At 50.0% G+C, this 15800-nt stretch overlaps 1 protein-coding gene across 3 annotated transcripts in view; it reads right to left on the bottom strand.

Moving 5' to 3' along the window:
• Positions 1–12974, bottom strand: part of TRAF7 (TNF receptor associated factor 7) — a 42681-nt gene extending 29707 nt beyond the window's left edge. For 2 of the 3 annotated variants that reach the window (XM_078857012.1, XM_078857014.1), the window contains exon 1: positions 12929–12974. The gene's annotated coding sequence lies outside the window, so the exon portion shown is untranslated. The remainder of the gene's footprint in view (positions 1–12928) is intronic. The other variant, XM_078857013.1, reaches the window with a different exon arrangement.
• Between the last annotated feature and the right edge of the window lie 2826 nt (positions 12975–15800).

The raw sequence follows: 15800 nt of genomic DNA, 5'->3' as shown, positions 1-15800 counted from the left end.
CCAAGAAGAACAACAAGAATGTGAATTCATACCCCGATCTACGTCCCTCGCCCCTTTAAACGTCGCTTCGCAGCTGCGTCGTCGTCACGCTATTAACACCGCGACCCGATTTGCGACGACTCCACCCCACGCACTTGCACGTCGCCGTTACCCGTCGCCTCCACCTCCTCCTGCCCCGCCAATCGCTTTGATGGACGTCGGTCCGATATCCGCCGTCGCACCTTGCAGGAGCGTTGGTGTGCGGTGCTTTATCTGCAATATTTTGCCGCCTTTCCTTGGATTTTCTGTTTGCACGTAGTCAGTCACTTGAAGATGTTTTCTTGTTCATGTTTTTGTTTTGTGTTTGTTGCGGTTGCACCCGATTCAAGAGCTGATTGGCTCACAGGGCTCTACCTGATCAATGAAACTGAACCGAAGGAATGCTTCCCAGAGGTCTCAACCGGGTACCCGATACCCGTACCCTACCCGATACCCGGCCGTTTGCGACCCTGGTGTCGTTTGCGACCCTGGTGCGGCCGGGTACGGGTACGGGTAGGCCGTGAGTCACTGGTGAGTCACCGTTTGTCACTCATTTCGGGTAGGGTACGGGTACGGGTAGGGAACGGCTACCCGTACCCGGCCGGGTACGGGTACCCTTTTGCGACCCTGGTGCGGCCGGGTACGGGTACGGGTAAGGAATCAAAACCCGTTTGCGACCTCTGACGCTTCCCCGACGTAAATCGGGGTATCACTGCGACGCGATTCACCAAGTAAAGCCTCGCCGAGTCTCTGGCTCTCTCTCTCTCTCTCGAGGCTCCTGCTACGTCTCTGAATGTCTCTGTGAGGAGTTGGTCCCCAACGTTGTGAGAGCGTCTGCCCGCAGGAGCCGGAGTAAGGCTCAGCGTGCTCGCAGTCCCAGCTACACAGCCGTGTTCAGACCCCCATCTCATACCCGCCTGGCAGCCCAGGACGGTCTGAACTCCGAGTCTCACCGCTCAAACTACTAAGGGGCCGTCCATAAATGACGTCACGTGATTTTCGACGACTTTTTACCCCCCCCCGCTCGTCACACGACGTCACAAAAAGTCAGCCCCCCCCCCCTCAAATATGACGTCACAAAGCTCTGCCCCCCCCCCCCCCTCCTCCAAAACCATATTTCCGTTTTGAAAATAAAACATGCTTCAAATCGCTTTAAACTATTGTCATTGTAGTGCGTATTTAATGTGGCGCTGCGCTATAATGTTGTAGGAGAAAACATTCATTAAAAAGTCTATTTACTTAAGAAGAACGTGTTGTCTATCTATATATATAAAATCGCAAATCTGTCTGTCTGTCTGTGTGTCTGTGTGTCGCCGGACCATACGCAGTTTCATTGGACGGCGGTTGCCCCTGGCAACGGGTAGCGACGCATTCGCTGCCGGGTGGATGCCAATTTTAAATTCCCGTTAAAAATATGAGCACGCATTTGTCGTATAAACTCAATATACCCAGCGTTGCCCGGGGGAAAATACATTTAAAATCTTATGAAAACTTTCAAACATTACATACCAATGAAAAAACAACCGTGTAATTACTTTTAAAGCCGACGCGCCAAGAATCGATTCTCTGAATCGCGCAAAGGAATCGAAGGTTGTAGATTCCTTTAGATTCGGACGATACCCGTTTACTATAAGTTGCTTAAAGTCGATATAAACTGCTACGAACGGGAAATATCCGGCGTTGACCGGGGCAAAAACGTAATTAAAAACTCCTGAAAAAATTTAAAAACAATGAAAATGAAACTCTATCATTCAAAATGTAAACCCCCAACATGCCAGGAATCGATTCTTTGAATCGCACAAAGGACTAATCGAAGGTTGTAAATTACTTTACGATCGCGCTTCCTGTTTAATATAAGTTGGTTATAGAGTTGATATAAACTGCTACGAATGGGAAATATCCGGCGTTGACTGGGGCAAAAATATAATGGTGAGGGCGGTTGTGAGTGGCGATTGTGAGTGGTGATTAGTGAGTGGTGAGGGGAGGTTGAGTGGTGACGGTGAGTGGTGAGGGTGAGTGGTGAGGGTGAGTGTTGAGGGTGAGTGGTGAGTGGTGATTGGTGAGGGTGTGATTGGTGAGGATGAGTGGTGAGGGAGAGTGGTGAGGGAGAGTGGTGAGGGTGAATGGTGAGGGTGAGTGGTGAGGGTGAGTGTTGAGGGTGAGTGGTGATTGGTGAGGGTGTGATTGGTGAGGATGAGTGGTGAGGGAGAGTGGTGAGGGAGAGTGGTGAGGGAGAGTGGTGAGGGTGAATGGTGAGGGTGAGTGGTGAGGGTGAGTGTTGAGGGTGAGTGGTGATTGGTGAGGGTGTGATTGGTGAGGATGAGTGGTGAGGGAGAGTGGTGAGGGAGAGTGGTGAGGGTGAATGGTGAGGGTGAGTGGTGAGGGTGAGTGGTGATTGGTGAGGGTGTGATTGGTGAGGATGAGTGGTGAGGGAGAGTGGTGAGGGAGAGTGGTGAGGGTGAATGGTGAGGGTGAGTGGTGAGGGTGAGTGTTGAGGGTGAGTGGTGAGTGGTGAATGGTGAGCGTGTCATTGGTGAGGATGAGTGGTGAGGGAGAGTGGCGAGGGAGAGTGGTGAGGGTGAATGGTGAGGGTGAGTGGTGAGGGTGAGTGTTGAGGGTGAGTGGTGAGTGGTGATTGGTGAGGGTGTGATTGGTGAGGATGAGTGGTGAGGGAGAGTGGTGAGGGAGAGTGGTGAGGGTGAATGGTGAGGGTGAGTGGTGAGTGGTGAGGGTGAGTGTTGAGGGTGAGTGGTGAGTGGTGATTGGTGAGGGTGTGATTGGTGAGGATGAGTGGTGAGGGAGAGTGGTGAGGGAGAGTGGTGAGGGTGAATGGTGAGGGTGAGTGGTGAGGGTGAGTGTTGAGGGTGAGTGGTGATTGGTGAGGGTGTGATTGGTGAGGATGAGTGGTGAGGGAGAGTGGTGAGGGAGAGTGGTGAGGGTGAATGGTGAGGGTGAGTGGTGAGGGTGAGTGTTGAGGGTGAGTGGTGAGTGGTGAATGGTGAGCGTGTCATTGGTGAGGATGAGTGGTGAGGGAGAGTGGTGAGGGAGAGTGGTGAGGGTGAATGGTGAGGGTGAGTGGTGAGTGGTGAGGGTGAGTGTTGAGGGTGAGTGGTGAGTGGTGATTGGTGAGGGTGTGATTGGTGAGGATGAGTGGTGAGGGAGAGTGGTGAGGGAGAGTGGTGAGGGTGAATGGTGAGGGTGAGTGGTGAGGGTGAGTGTTGAGGGTGAGTGGTGAGTGGTGATTGGTGAGGGTGTGATTGGTGAGGATGAGTGGTGAGGGAGAGTGGTGAGGGAGAGTGGTGAGGGAGAGTGGTGAGGGTGAATGGTGAGGGTGAGTGGTGAGGGTGAGTGGTGATTGGTGAGGGTGTGATTGGTGAGGATGAGTGGTGAGGGAGAGTGGTGAGGGAGAGTGGTGAGGGTGAATGGTGAGGGTGAGTGGTGAGTGGTGAGGGTGAGTGTTGAGGGTGAGTGGTGAGTGGTGATTGGTGAGGGTGTGATTGGTGAGGATGAGTGGTGAGGGAGAGTGGTGAGGGAGAGTGTTGAGGGTGAGTGGTGAGTGGTGATTGGTGAGGGTGTGATTGGTGAGGATGAGTGGTGAGGGAGAGTGGTGAGGGTGAATGGTGAGGGTGAGTGGTGAGTGGTGAGGGTGAGTGTTGAGGGTGAGTGGTGATTGGTGAGGGTGTGATTGGTGAGGATGAGTGGTGAGGGAGAGTGGTGAGGGAGAGTGGTGAGGGTGAATGGTGAGGGTGAGTGGTGAGTGGTGAGGGTGAGTGTTGAGGGTGAGTGGTGAGTGGTGAGGGTGTGATTGGTGAGGATGAGTGGTGAGGGAGAGTGGTGAGGGAGAGTGGTGAGGGAGAGTGCTGAGGGTGAGTGGTGAGGGTGAGTGTTGAGGGTGAGTGGTGAGCGCGTGTATGTGTACCTATGGACGGGGGGCGCGTGTGTGGGGCGAGCGGTAGTGTAGTGGTTAGTGCGCTGCGCTATGAACTCGACGACCCGAGTTCGATTCCCACTTACTACCACCACCTGTGACGATCATTTGAACCGGTCCTGGGCCTCCCCTAGGTCGACTCAGCCTCAAACGAGTATTCAAACGAGTAACCGTGGTGTGAACATCGCCACTGGGGAGACAAAGACGGCCGGGCGTCGAGAATCCAAGTCCCGGGCGAAGCCGGGTAGTAAAGCTAGTATTTATTTAAAGTTGCACATTTTGATGTGACGTGACATTTCTCAAACCCCCTCGTCACACATCGTCACAAATGTCTGACCCCCCCACCCCCACCCCAGGTGCGTGACGTCTTTATGGACGGTCCCTTTATCAAGAAGCGACCTCGCTATCACAAATGATAGGCTCAACGAAGATGGCTTACCGTCGTGTGGAAATGTTTAGCAGCCAAACACCCTAAACGCGTGGTGATGATGATTCTAAAATGTGGAGGGGAAAAAACCGGAGGACCCGGAGAAAAATCCACGCGACCACGGGGAGAGAGAGAGAGAGACGCAAACTCCACATATACAGCAGCAGGCGTCAGGGTCAGGATCGAACCCACGACCTCATGTATACCAGGCGAGGTAGTTAACATCTCCTAGCCACCGTGGCGCCCAGTGAGAGCAGAGATAGTGGCAGGAGTGATACCGAGGGAGGAGAGTGAGTGAAAGAGTGAGTGAGTGAATGAGAGAGCGAGTGAGACGAGTGGGGGGCAGGAGTGAGTCAAAGAGGAGTGAAGGGAGAGTAGTGAGTGAGAGAGTGAGGAGGGAGAGAGTAGTGAGTGAGTGAGAGAGTGAGGAGGGAGGGAGTGAGTAGTGAGTAATGAGTGAGAAAGTGAGGAGTGAGAGAATAGTGAGTGAGTAGTGAGTGAATGGTGAATGAGTGAGTGAGAGAGTGTGGAGGGAGAGAGTGAGTGAGAGAGTAATGAGTGAGAAAGTGAGGAGTGAGTGAGTGAGTAGTGAGTGAGTGAGATAATAGTGAGTGAGTGAGTAGTGAGTGAGTGAGAGAGTGAGGAGGGAGAGAGTAGTGAGTGAGTAGTGAGTGAGTGAGTAGTGAGTGAGTAGTGAGTGAGTGAGAGAATAGTGAGTGAGTGAGTGGTGAGTGAGTAGTGAGTGAGTGGTGAGTGAGTGAGAGAGTAGTGAGTGAGAGAGTAGTGAGTGAGTGAGATAATAGTGAGTGAGAGAATAGTGAGTGAGTGAGAGAGTGAGGAGGGAGAGAGTAGTGAGTGAGTAGTGAGTGAGTAGTGAGTGAGTGAGTGAGAGAATAGTGAGTGAGTGAGTGGTGAGTGAGTAGTGAGTGAATAGTGAGTGAGTGGTGAGTGAGAGAGTAGTGAGTGAGTGAGAGAGGAGTGAGTGAGTGAGGAGGGTGAGGGGAGTGATACTCAGTGAGGAGAGAGTGTGTGAGTGAGTGTGAGAGTAGTGAGTGAGAGGGTGGTGAGTAGTGAGTGAGGAGTGAGTGAGGGAGAGGAGTGAATGAGGATTGAGAGAGGAGGGTGAGGGGGAGTGACACTGAGAAAGGAGTGAGTGAGTGAGTGATAGAGTGAGTAGTGGGTGAGTGATAGAGGGGTGAGCGAGGGGAGAGATCTCGTCGAAGTGAGAGGGGTGAGGAGTCAGTGAGAGAGAGGGGTGATTGAGTGAGTGGGTGAGTGAGAGAGGGGTGAGTGAGTGAGAGAGGGGTGAGTGAGTGAGGGAGAGAGTAATGAGTGAGAAAGTGAGGAGTGAGTGAGTAGTGAGTGAGTGGTGAATGAGTGAGTGAGAGAGTGTGGAGGGAGAGAGTAATGAGTGAGAAAGTGAGGAGTGAGTGAGTAGTGAGTGAGTGAGAGAATAGTGAGTGAGTGAGAGAGTGAGGAGGGAGTGAGTGAGTAGTGAGTGAGTGAGTAGTGAGTGAGTGAGTAGTGAGTGAGAAAGTGAGGAGTGAGTGAGTAGTGAGTGAGTAGTGAGTGAGTGAGAGAATAGTGAGTGAGTGAGTGGTGAGTGAATAGTGAGTGAGTGGTGAATGAGTGAGTGGTGAATGAGTGAGTGAGAGAGTGTGGAGGGAGAGAGTAATGAGTGAGAAAGTGAGGAGTGAGTGAGTAGTGAGTAGTGAGAGAATAGTGAGTGAGTGAGTAGTGAGTGAGTGAGAGAGTGAGGAGGGAGAGAGTGAGTAGTGAGTGAGTAGTGAGAGAGTGAGAGAGTGAGGAGTGAGTGAGAGAATAGTGAGTGAGTGAGTGAGTAGTGAGTGAGTGAGAGAGTGAGGAGGGAGAGAGTAGTGAGTGAGAGAGTGAGTAGTGAGTGAGTAGTGAGTGAGTGAGTAATGAGTGAGAAAGTGAGGAGTGAGTGAGTGAGAGAAAAGTGAGTGAGTGAGTAGTGAGTGAGTGAGAGAGTGAGGAGGGAGTGAGTGAGTAGTGAGTGAGTGAGTAGTGAGTGAGTGAGTAGTGAGTGAGAAAGTGAGGAGTGAGTGAGTAGTGAGTGAGTAGTGAGTGAGTGAGAGAATAGTGAGTGAGTGAGTGGTGAGTGAGTAGTGAGTGAATAGTGAGTGAGTGGTGAATGAGTGAGTGAGAGAGTGTGGAGGGAGAGAGTAATGAGTGAGAAAGTGAGGAGTGAGTGAGTAGTGAGTGAGTGAGAGAATAGTGAGTGAGTGAGTGAGTAGTGAGTGAGTGAGAGAGTGAGGAGGGAGAGAGTAGTGAGTGAGAGAGTGAGTAGTGAGTGAGTAGTGAGTGAGTGAGTAATGAGTGAGAAAGTGAGGAGTGAGTGAGTGAGAGAATAGTGAGTGAGTGAGTAGTGAGTGAGTGAGAGAGTGAGGAGGGAGTGAGTGAGTAGTGAGTGAGTGAGTAGTGAGTGAGTGAGTAGTGAGTGAGAAAGTGAGGAGTGAGTGAGTAGTGAGTGAGTAGTGAGTGAGTGAGAGAATAGTGAGTGAGTGAGTGGTGAGTGAGTAGTGAGTGAATAGTGAGTGAGTGGTGAATGAGTGAGTGAGAGAGTGTGGAGGGAGAGAGTAATGAGTGAGAAAGTGAGGAGTGAGTGAGTAGTGAGTGAGTGAGAGAATAGTGAGTGAGTGAGTGAGTAGTGAGTGAGTGAGAGAGTGAGGAGGGAGAGAGTAGTGAGTGAGAGAGTGAGTAGTGAGTGAGTAGTGAGTGAGTGAGTAATGAGTGAGAAAGTGAGGAGTGAGTGAGTGAGAGAATAGTGAGTGAGTGAGTAGTGAGTGAGTGAGAGAGTGAGGAGGGAGTGAGTGAGTAGTGAGTGAGTGAGTAGTGAGTGAGTGAGTAGTGAGTGAGAAAGTGAGGAGTGAGTGAGTAGTGAGTGAGTAGTGAGTGAGTGAGAGAATAGTGAGTGAGTGAGTGGTGAGTGAGTAGTGAGTGAATAGTGAGTGAGTGGTGAATGAGTGAGTGAGAGAGTGTGGAGGGAGAGAGTAATGAGTGAGAAAGTGAGGAGTGAGTGAGTAGTGAGTAGTGAGAGAATAGTGAGTGAGTGAGTGAGTAGTGAGTGAGTGAGAGAGTGAGGAGGGAGAGAGTGAGTAGTGAGTGAGTAGTGAGAGAGGAGTGAGTGAGTAGTGAGTAGTGAGTGAGTAGTGAGTGAGTGAGTAGTGAGTGAGTGAGTAGTGAGTGAGTGAGTAGTGAGTGAGTGAGTGAGTGAGGAGTGAGTGAGTGAGTAGTGAGTGAGTGAGTAGTGAGTGAGTGAGAGAGTGAGGAGGGAGAGAGTGAGTAGTGAGTGAGTGAGTAGTGAGTGAGTGAGAGAGTGAGGAGGGAGAGAGTGAGGAGGGAGAGAGTGAGTAGTGAGTGAGTGAGTAGTGAGTGTGTGAGTAGTGAGTGAGTGAGTAGTGAGTGAGTGAGAGAGTGAGGAGGGAGTGAGTGAGTAGTGAGTGAGTGAGTAGTGAGTGAGTGAGAGAGTGAGGAGGGAGTGAGTGAGTAGTGAGTGAGTGAGTAGTGAGTGAGTGAGTAGTGAGTGAGAAAGTGAGGAGTGAGTGAGTAGTGAGTGAGTAGTGAGTGAGTGAGAGAATAGTGAGTGAGTGAGTGGTGAGTGAGTAGTGAGTGAATAGTGAGTGAGTGGTGAATGAGTGAGTGAGAGAGTGTGGAGGGAGAGAGTAATGAGTGAGAAAGTGAGGAGTGAGTGAGTAGTGAGTGAGTGAGAGAATAGTGAGTGAGTGAGTGAGTAGTGAGTGAGTGAGAGAGTGAGGAGGGAGAGAGTAGTGAGTGAGAGAGTGAGTAGTGAGTGAGTAGTGAGTGAGTGAGTAATGAGTGAGAAAGTGAGGAGTGAGTGAGTGAGAGAATAGTGAGTGAGTAGTGAGTGAGTGAGAGAGTGAGGAGGGAGTGAGTGAGTAGTGAGTGAGTGAGTAGTGAGTGAGTGAGTAGTGAGTGAGAAAGTGAGGAGTGAGTGAGTAGTGAGTGAGTAGTGAGTGAGTGAGAGAATAGTGAGTGAGTGAGTGGTGAGTGAGTAGTGAGTGAATAGTGAGTGAGTGGTGAATGAGTGAGTGAGAGAGTGTGGAGGGAGAGAGTAATGAGTGAGAAAGTGAGGAGTGAGTGAGTAGTGAGTAGTGAGAGAATAGTGAGTGAGTGAGTAGTGAGTGAGTGAGAGAGTGAGGAGGGAGAGAGTGAGTAGTGAGTGAGTAGTGAGAGAGGAGTGAGTGAGTAGTGAGTAGTGAGTGAGTAGTGAGTGAGTGAGTAGTGAGTGAGTGAGTGAGTGAGTGAGTGAGTGAGGAGTGAGTGAGTGAGTAGTGAGTGAGTGAGTAGTGAGTGAGTGAGAGAATAGTGAGTGAGTGAGTGGTGAGTGAGTAGTGAGTGAATAGTGAGTGAGTGGTGAATGAGTGAGTGAGAGAGTGTGGAGGGAGAGAGTAATGAGTGAGAAAGTGAGGAGTGAGTGAGTAGTGAGTAGTGAGAGAATAGTGAGTGAGTGAGTGAGTAGTGAGTGAGTGAGAGAGTGAGGAGGGAGAGAGTGAGTAGTGAGTGAGTAGTGAGAGAGGAGTGAGTGAGTAGTGAGTAGTGAGTGAGTAGTGAGTGAGTGAGTAGTGAGTGAGTGAGTAGTGAGTGAGTGAGTAGTGAGTGAGTGAGTGAGTGAGGAGTGAGTGAGTGAGTAGTGAGTGAGTGAGTAGTGAGTGAGTGAGAGAGTGAGGAGGGAGAGAGTGAGTAGTGAGTGAGTGAGTAGTGAGTGAGTGAGAGAGTGAGGAGGGAGAGAGTGAGGAGGGAGAGAGTGAGTAGTGAGTGAGTGAGTAGTGAGTGTGTGAGTAGTGAGTGAGTGAGTAGTGAGTGAGTGAGAGAGTGAGGAGGGAGTGAGTGAGTAGTGAGTGAGTGAGTAGTGAGTGAGTGAGAGAGTGAGGAGGGAGTGAGTGAGTAGTGAGTGAGTGAGTAGTGAGTGAGTGAGTAGTGAGTGAGAAAGTGAGGAGTGAGTGAGTAGTGAGTGAGTAGTGAGTGAGTGAGAGAATAGTGAGTGAGTGAGTGGTGAGTGAGTAGTGAGTGAATAGTGAGTGAGTGGTGAATGAGTGAGTGAGAGAGTGTGGAGGGAGAGAGTAATGAGTGAGAAAGTGAGGAGTGAGTGAGTAGTGAGTGAGTGAGAGAATAGTGAGTGAGTGAGTGAGTAGTGAGTGAGTGAGAGAGTGAGGAGGGAGAGAGTAGTGAGTGAGAGAGTGAGTAGTGAGTGAGTAGTGAGTGAGTGAGTAATGAGTGAGAAAGTGAGGAGTGAGTGAGTGAGAGAATAGTGAGTGAGTAGTGAGTGAGTGAGAGAGTGAGGAGGGAGTGAGTGAGTAGTGAGTGAGTGAGTAGTGAGTGAGTGAGTAGTGAGTGAGAAAGTGAGGAGTGAGTGAGTAGTGAGTGAGTAGTGAGTGAGTGAGAGAATAGTGAGTGAGTGAGTGGTGAGTGAGTAGTGAGTGAATAGTGAGTGAGTGGTGAATGAGTGAGTGAGAGAGTGTGGAGGGAGAGAGTAATGAGTGAGAAAGTGAGGAGTGAGTGAGTAGTGAGTAGTGAGAGAATAGTGAGTGAGTGAGTAGTGAGTGAGTGAGAGAGTGAGGAGGGAGAGAGTGAGTAGTGAGTGAGTAGTGAGAGAGGAGTGAGTGAGTAGTGAGTAGTGAGTGAGTAGTGAGTGAGTGAGTAGTGAGTGAGTGAGTAGTGAGTGAGTGAGTGAGTGAGGAGTGAGTGAGTGAGTAGTGAGTGAGTGAGTAGTGAGTGAGTGAGAGAGTGAGGAGTGAGAGAGTGAGGAGGGAGAGAGTGAGTAGTGAGTGAGTGAGTAGTGAGTGAGTGAGAGAGTGAGGAGGGAGAGAGTGAGGAGGGAGAGAGTGAGTAGTGAGTGAGTGAGTAGTGAGTGAGTGAGAGAGTGAGGAGGGAGAGAGTGAGGAGGGAGAGAGTGAGTAGTGAGTGAGTGAGAGAGTGAGGAGGGAGAGAGTGAGGAGGGAGAGAGTGAGTAGTGAGTGAGTGAGTAGTGAGTGAGTGAGTAGTGAGTGAGTGAGTAGTGAGTGAGTGAGAGAGTGAGGAGTGAGTGAGTGAGTAGTGAGTGAGTGAGAGAGTGAGGAGTGAGAGAGTGAGGAGGGAGAGAGTGAGTAGTGAGTGAGTGAGTAGTGAGTGAGTGAGAGAGTGAGTAGTGAGTGAGTGAGTAGTGAGTGAGTGAGAGAGTGAGGAGTGAGAGAGTGAGGAGGGAGAGAGTGAGTAGTGAGTGAGTGAGTAGTGAGTGAGTGAGAGAGTGAGGAGGGAGAGAGTGAGTAGTGAGTGAGTGAGTAGTGAGTGAGTGAGAGAATAGTGAGTGAGTGAGTGAGTAGTGAGTGAGTGAGAGAGTGAGGAGGGAGAGTGTAGTGAGTGAGAGAGTGAGTAGTGAGTGAGTAGTGAGTGAGTGAGTAATGAGTGAGAAAGTGAGGAGTGAGTGAGTGAGTGAGGAATAGTGAGTGAGTGAGTGTGTAGTGAGTGAGTGAGAGAGTGAGGAGGGAGAGAGTAGTGAGTGAGAGAGTGAGTAGTGAGTGAGTAGTGAGTGAGTGAGTAGTGAGTGAGAAAGTGAGGAGTGAGTGAGTGAGTGAGAGAATAGTGAGTGAGTGAGTAGTGAGTAGTGAGTGAGAGAGTGAGGAGGGAGTGAGTGAGTAGTGAGTGAGTGAGTAGTGAGTGAGTGAGTAGTGAGTGAGAAAGTGAGGAGTGAGTGAGTGAGAGATAGTGAGTGAGTGAGTAGTGAGTGAGTGAGAGAGTGAGGAGGGAGTGAGTGAGTAGTGAGTGAGTGAGTAGTGAGTGAGTGAGTAGTGAGTGAGAAGTGAGGAGTGAGTGAGTGAGAGAATAGTGAGTGAGTGAGTAGTGAGTGAGTGAGAGAGTGAGTAGTGAGTGAGTGAGTAGTGAGTGAGTGAGGAGGGAGTGAGTGAGTAGTGAGTGAGTGAGAGAATAGTGAGTGAGTGAGTGGTGAGTGAGTAGTGAGTGAATAGTGAGTGAGTGGTGAATGAGTGAGTGAGAGAGTGTGGAGGGAGAGAGTAATGAGTGAGAAAGTGAGGAGTGAGTGAGTAGTGAGTAGTGAGAGAATAGTGAGTGAGTGAGTAGTGAGTGAGTGAGAGAGTGAGGAGGGAGAGAGTGAGTAGTGAGTGAGTAGTGAGAGAGGAGTGAGTGAGTAGTGAGTAGTGAGTGAGTAGTGAGTGAGTGAGTAGTGAGTGAGGGAGAGAGTGAGTAGTGAGTGAGTGAGTAGTGAGTGAGTGAGAGAGTGAGGAGGGAGAGAGTGAGTAGTGAGTGAGTGAGTAGTGAGTGAGTGAGAGAGTGAGGAGGGAGAGAGTGAGTAGTGAGTGAGTGAGTGAGTAGTGAGTGAGTGAGTAGTGAGTGAGTGAGAGAGTGAGGAGGGAGAGAGTGAGTAGTGAGTGAGTGAGTAGTGAGTGAGTGAGTAGTGAGTGTGTGAGAGAGTGAGGAGGGAGAGAGTGAGTAGTGAGTGAGTGGGTGAGTGAGAGAATAGTGAGTGAGTAGTGAGTGAGTGAGAGAGTGAGGAGGGAGAGAGTAGTGAGGGAGAGAGTAGTGAGTGAGAAAGTGAGGAGTGAGTGAGTGAGAGAATAGTGAGTGAGTGAGTGGTGAGTGAGTAGTAAGTGAATAGTGAGTGAGTGGTGAGTGAGTGAGAGAGTAGTGAGTGAGTGAGAGAGGAGTGAGTGAGTGAGTGAGGAGTGAGTGGGGTGAGTAAGTGAGTGGGTGAGTAAGAGTGAGTGGGTGAGTAAGAGAGAGGGGTGAGTGGGTGAGGAGGAGGAGGTGAGGAGTGAGTGGGTGAGCGAGTGAGTGAGAGAGGGGTGAGGAGCGAGTGTGTGAGTAAGAGAGAGGGGTGAGTGAGTAAGAGAGAGGGGTGAGTGAGTAAGAGAGAGGGGTGAGGGTGAGGAGCGAGTGAGTGAGTAAGAGAGAGGGGTGAGTGAGTAAGAGAGAGGGGTGAGGGTGAGGAGCGAGTGAGTGAGTAAGAGAGAGGGGTGAGTGTGTAAGAGAGAGGGGTGAGGGTGAGGAGCGAGTGAGTGAGTAAGAGAGAGGGGTGAGTGAGTAAGAGAGAGGGGTGAGGGTGAGGAGCGAGTGAGTGAGTAAGAGAGAGGGGTGAGTGAGTAAGAGAGAGGGGTGAGGGTGAGTGAGTGTGTGAGTAAGAGAGAGGGGTGAGTAAGAGAGAGGGGTGAGTAAGAGAGAGGGGTGAGGGTGAGTGAGTGTGTGAGTAAGAGAGAGGGGTGAGTAAGAGAGAGGGGTGAGGGTGAGTGAGTAAGAGAGAGGGGTGAGTGAGAGAGAGAGAGGGGTGAGTAAGAGGGGTGAGGGTGAGTGAGTGAGTGTGTGAGTGAGAGAGAGGGGTGAGTAAGAGAGAGGGGTGAGGGTGAGTGAGGGGTGAGTAAGAGAGAGGGGTGAGTGAGTGAGAGAGAGGGGTGAGTAAGAGGGGTGAGGGTGAGGAGGAGGGGTGAGGGTGAGTGAGGGGTGAGTGAGTGAGTAAGAGGGGTGAGTAGGAGGGGTGAGGGTGAGGAGGAGGAGGTGAGTTGGAGAGAGTTCGCATCCCTCACCTCCACACGGGGGGCTCTTCCTCCTCACGACCCTCCAGTGACGGCGCCTTTGATTGGTAGACGCGTCGGCGAGTTCGATGCCACCGACCAATCACAGCGAGGCGGACCAACACATTACACCCATTTAGTTGGGTGGAATCAACTTCGCTTAATGCAGCAATTTGTAAACAAAAACGAATAAATCAATGTAACCACTTTAATCTCAACAATAATTGAATTAATATTAGATTGATATACATAGATAAACAATGTAAACACAATATCGTATCGCCTTAGAATACTTAATTTCCCATTCCCCCCCGCTCTTCGGGAAAGTGGTATCGTCCACGGGTATTTAAGTGCCCATCGCGCGCCACCTCGGTCTTGTGTCTTCGTGGAGGTGAGTCGGGGTGGTTTAGTTATAGTTCGTGGTGCGATCTTAACAGTTGAGATTCGTTTAAAAGTTAAATACTTTATTTAGGTGTATTGATTGGATTTATATTAACTGCTTGGCAGTAGTAGCGCTTTGGTTAAAACTTACTTAAAGCACTTTATCCGTCTTGGATTGGTCGTCCACGTGGGTAGAGGCCTAGGCCGTTGGTTTAAGCCCGTTTAGCCTAACCACGCGCGCGGGAAATGGGCTTCGTCCCCGGGGTGCGAGTTTTAAAGCGCGGCTTAATCAGCAAGATAAATGCTACAGTGATTGATTTAGTATAGTTACACGGTGGGTGGTGAGGGCTTCATCCAGCAGTGGATGAACTAAGGGCTCGTGTATTCGCGTTTCTTAGTCTTCCGTGACCTTCCAACGCGCAGTCGCCGTTAACAACCGCCCTGGAAGGGAAACGTTTCGGGCAATGTACCCTTTGAAAGACATTGTCCGAATCGTCGGCAGTTTAAAAAAAAAATTTGGGGGCGGAGTATTTTAGACGAATGTCCCAAGTTGACTTAGTCGTTTTACGAGCCCCGCTGTAAACGCGTTTCGGCATCCGAAAAAGTTAAAAATTTAATTTGACCGTGGAAGAGAAATCTTTGCGTAAACCACGTCATCTCCAGGGTGGTCTAGATGTCTTGTGACCCCCCCCCACTCAATTTAGTTCCCTTAATATTTGTTTACGCGAGGTTTATTTCAAATATACTAAGGGTAAAATAAATTAGGGGATAATTTATGGGGGGGGGGGGGGGCGGTCACAGGACATGTGGACCACCCTGTAAGTTGATCGTTACTCTAAACGACGTCTTTCTGTAAGGAGCGGCCTCTTGAGACGAGCATGGGATCGTATGTGTAGGATGGAAATCTCGATTCCCGCGTGAACCACGTGGTCGGCTGATCCTTGCGCTTGGCATGGGCAGCTGCTGCATGTGGCTTTTAAAACCCACGCGCGCGTTTCAGATATTACTGTATTGTGCGTAGACTTAAACGCGTTTTAATATTTATAATTGTTTTTTTGGTCAGGCGTTATATCGGTTACTTTACACTAAATGATTTAACAACGGTGCGTATACGAGAAACGTTACCTTGTTGGGAAGAAAGGTTTTCGGATCGATATTTTTATTGTCCCTGGATTAATCCGGTTCGAGTAATGGCATGTATGATAAAAAAAAAATGTATGAGATGCAGTACGGTGATGCGTGGACAAATGTGTAATACTGGAGATCTGAAAGCCACGTAGCTCATCGGATTCCTCCAGAAATAATAAAACTCTGGGAAGGAGCTTAATTGTCGATGTGAGCAGGCGGAGGCGTTGCCCATGATGAGTCAGCACTGACACCTCTTGTTTGAGTGCCCTTGGCACACTGAACACAACTCAAGCTTTAACCCCACTGAGGCCGCCTCGCCTGCCCCCCCAATGCCCGCAACACTGCTGCTGATGGCCGTGCCAAGTTTATTTACCATCTCCCACTTCTTCCCTCCCCACAGGTGGAACCTGGGAGAGAAGCTTGGTACCAGGGGCGCCCGGAGGAGACGACGCGGGGAATCTGCACACATGACACGATTCCACATTCTGTGAACTGACAATTTAAATAAACGTGTGTTTCTAATTTTTGTTGTGATGCGTCATGTTATTCCACGCGTTTTTCCGGGAAGGCCTCCGTTATTACTCCTTGTCAGGGAGAGGCCCCTCATGTTTTCAGTGGAGGGCGATGATGGTTGTGCAGTCAACCAAAGTAATAACCTGGTTAACCCCAGGGGTTGTAATTGCTAGTGGGCGCTTGTATGCTGCTGCTGTAGCTATCACGTGCACTACTGCAGGAAGAGCCCGTTCCATACCAGTTAATGTTGAAGTGGAGCGACGGCACTTTAGTGCAGAGCTGCTGTGAGTATGGTCCGGCAGTAGCCTACGACAGCTGGGATGCATGGTGGTGTGTTCCCGAGTTGTCATGCTTGACCGTGTTCTGTTTATATTGCCTGGCAAGGCCCGCAGCTACCTTGTTTTTCAGAAGTGACCTGACCACAAGATGGCTCTGCAAAGTGGCATGGGAATTCATAGCAAACGTGATTCTGAATGTGGAGGGAATCTGGAGAACCAGCAGAACAAAAAAACATCCACCTGACCACGAGAACAATCCAGTTTGGGATTGAACCCTGGCAAGGCAGTTAACATCTTGTACTCTTAGTTTTTTTCGGTAAAGTCGCGTAGGTAAAAAATGAGATTAAAAATAATAAAAATAAAAAGATTTATTATTTTTTCATTAATTTTTATTTCATTTTTTACCTACGTGACTACTGAAACTAAGAGTATGAATCCTTGCAGTCACGAAAGCTTCAAATCTAGAGTTGACATCTTGCCATTTCGGTGCCCTGTTAGCCCGGAGCACACGGTGTGAGGAGCTGCTTTGCCGACCATTGCAGTATATGGGTGTCAACCCCAGCCAATCGGAGGTGCTAGAGCAC

This window comes from Lampetra fluviatilis, chromosome 5, assembly GCF_964198595.1.
Source record: "Lampetra fluviatilis chromosome 5, kcLamFluv1.1, whole genome shotgun sequence".
In the NCBI taxonomy this organism is placed as follows: Eukaryota; Metazoa; Chordata; class Hyperoartia; order Petromyzontiformes; family Petromyzontidae; genus Lampetra; species Lampetra fluviatilis.
Note: the sequence above shows the minus strand (reverse complement) of the source record. Positions and strands in the feature narration are given on the sequence as shown.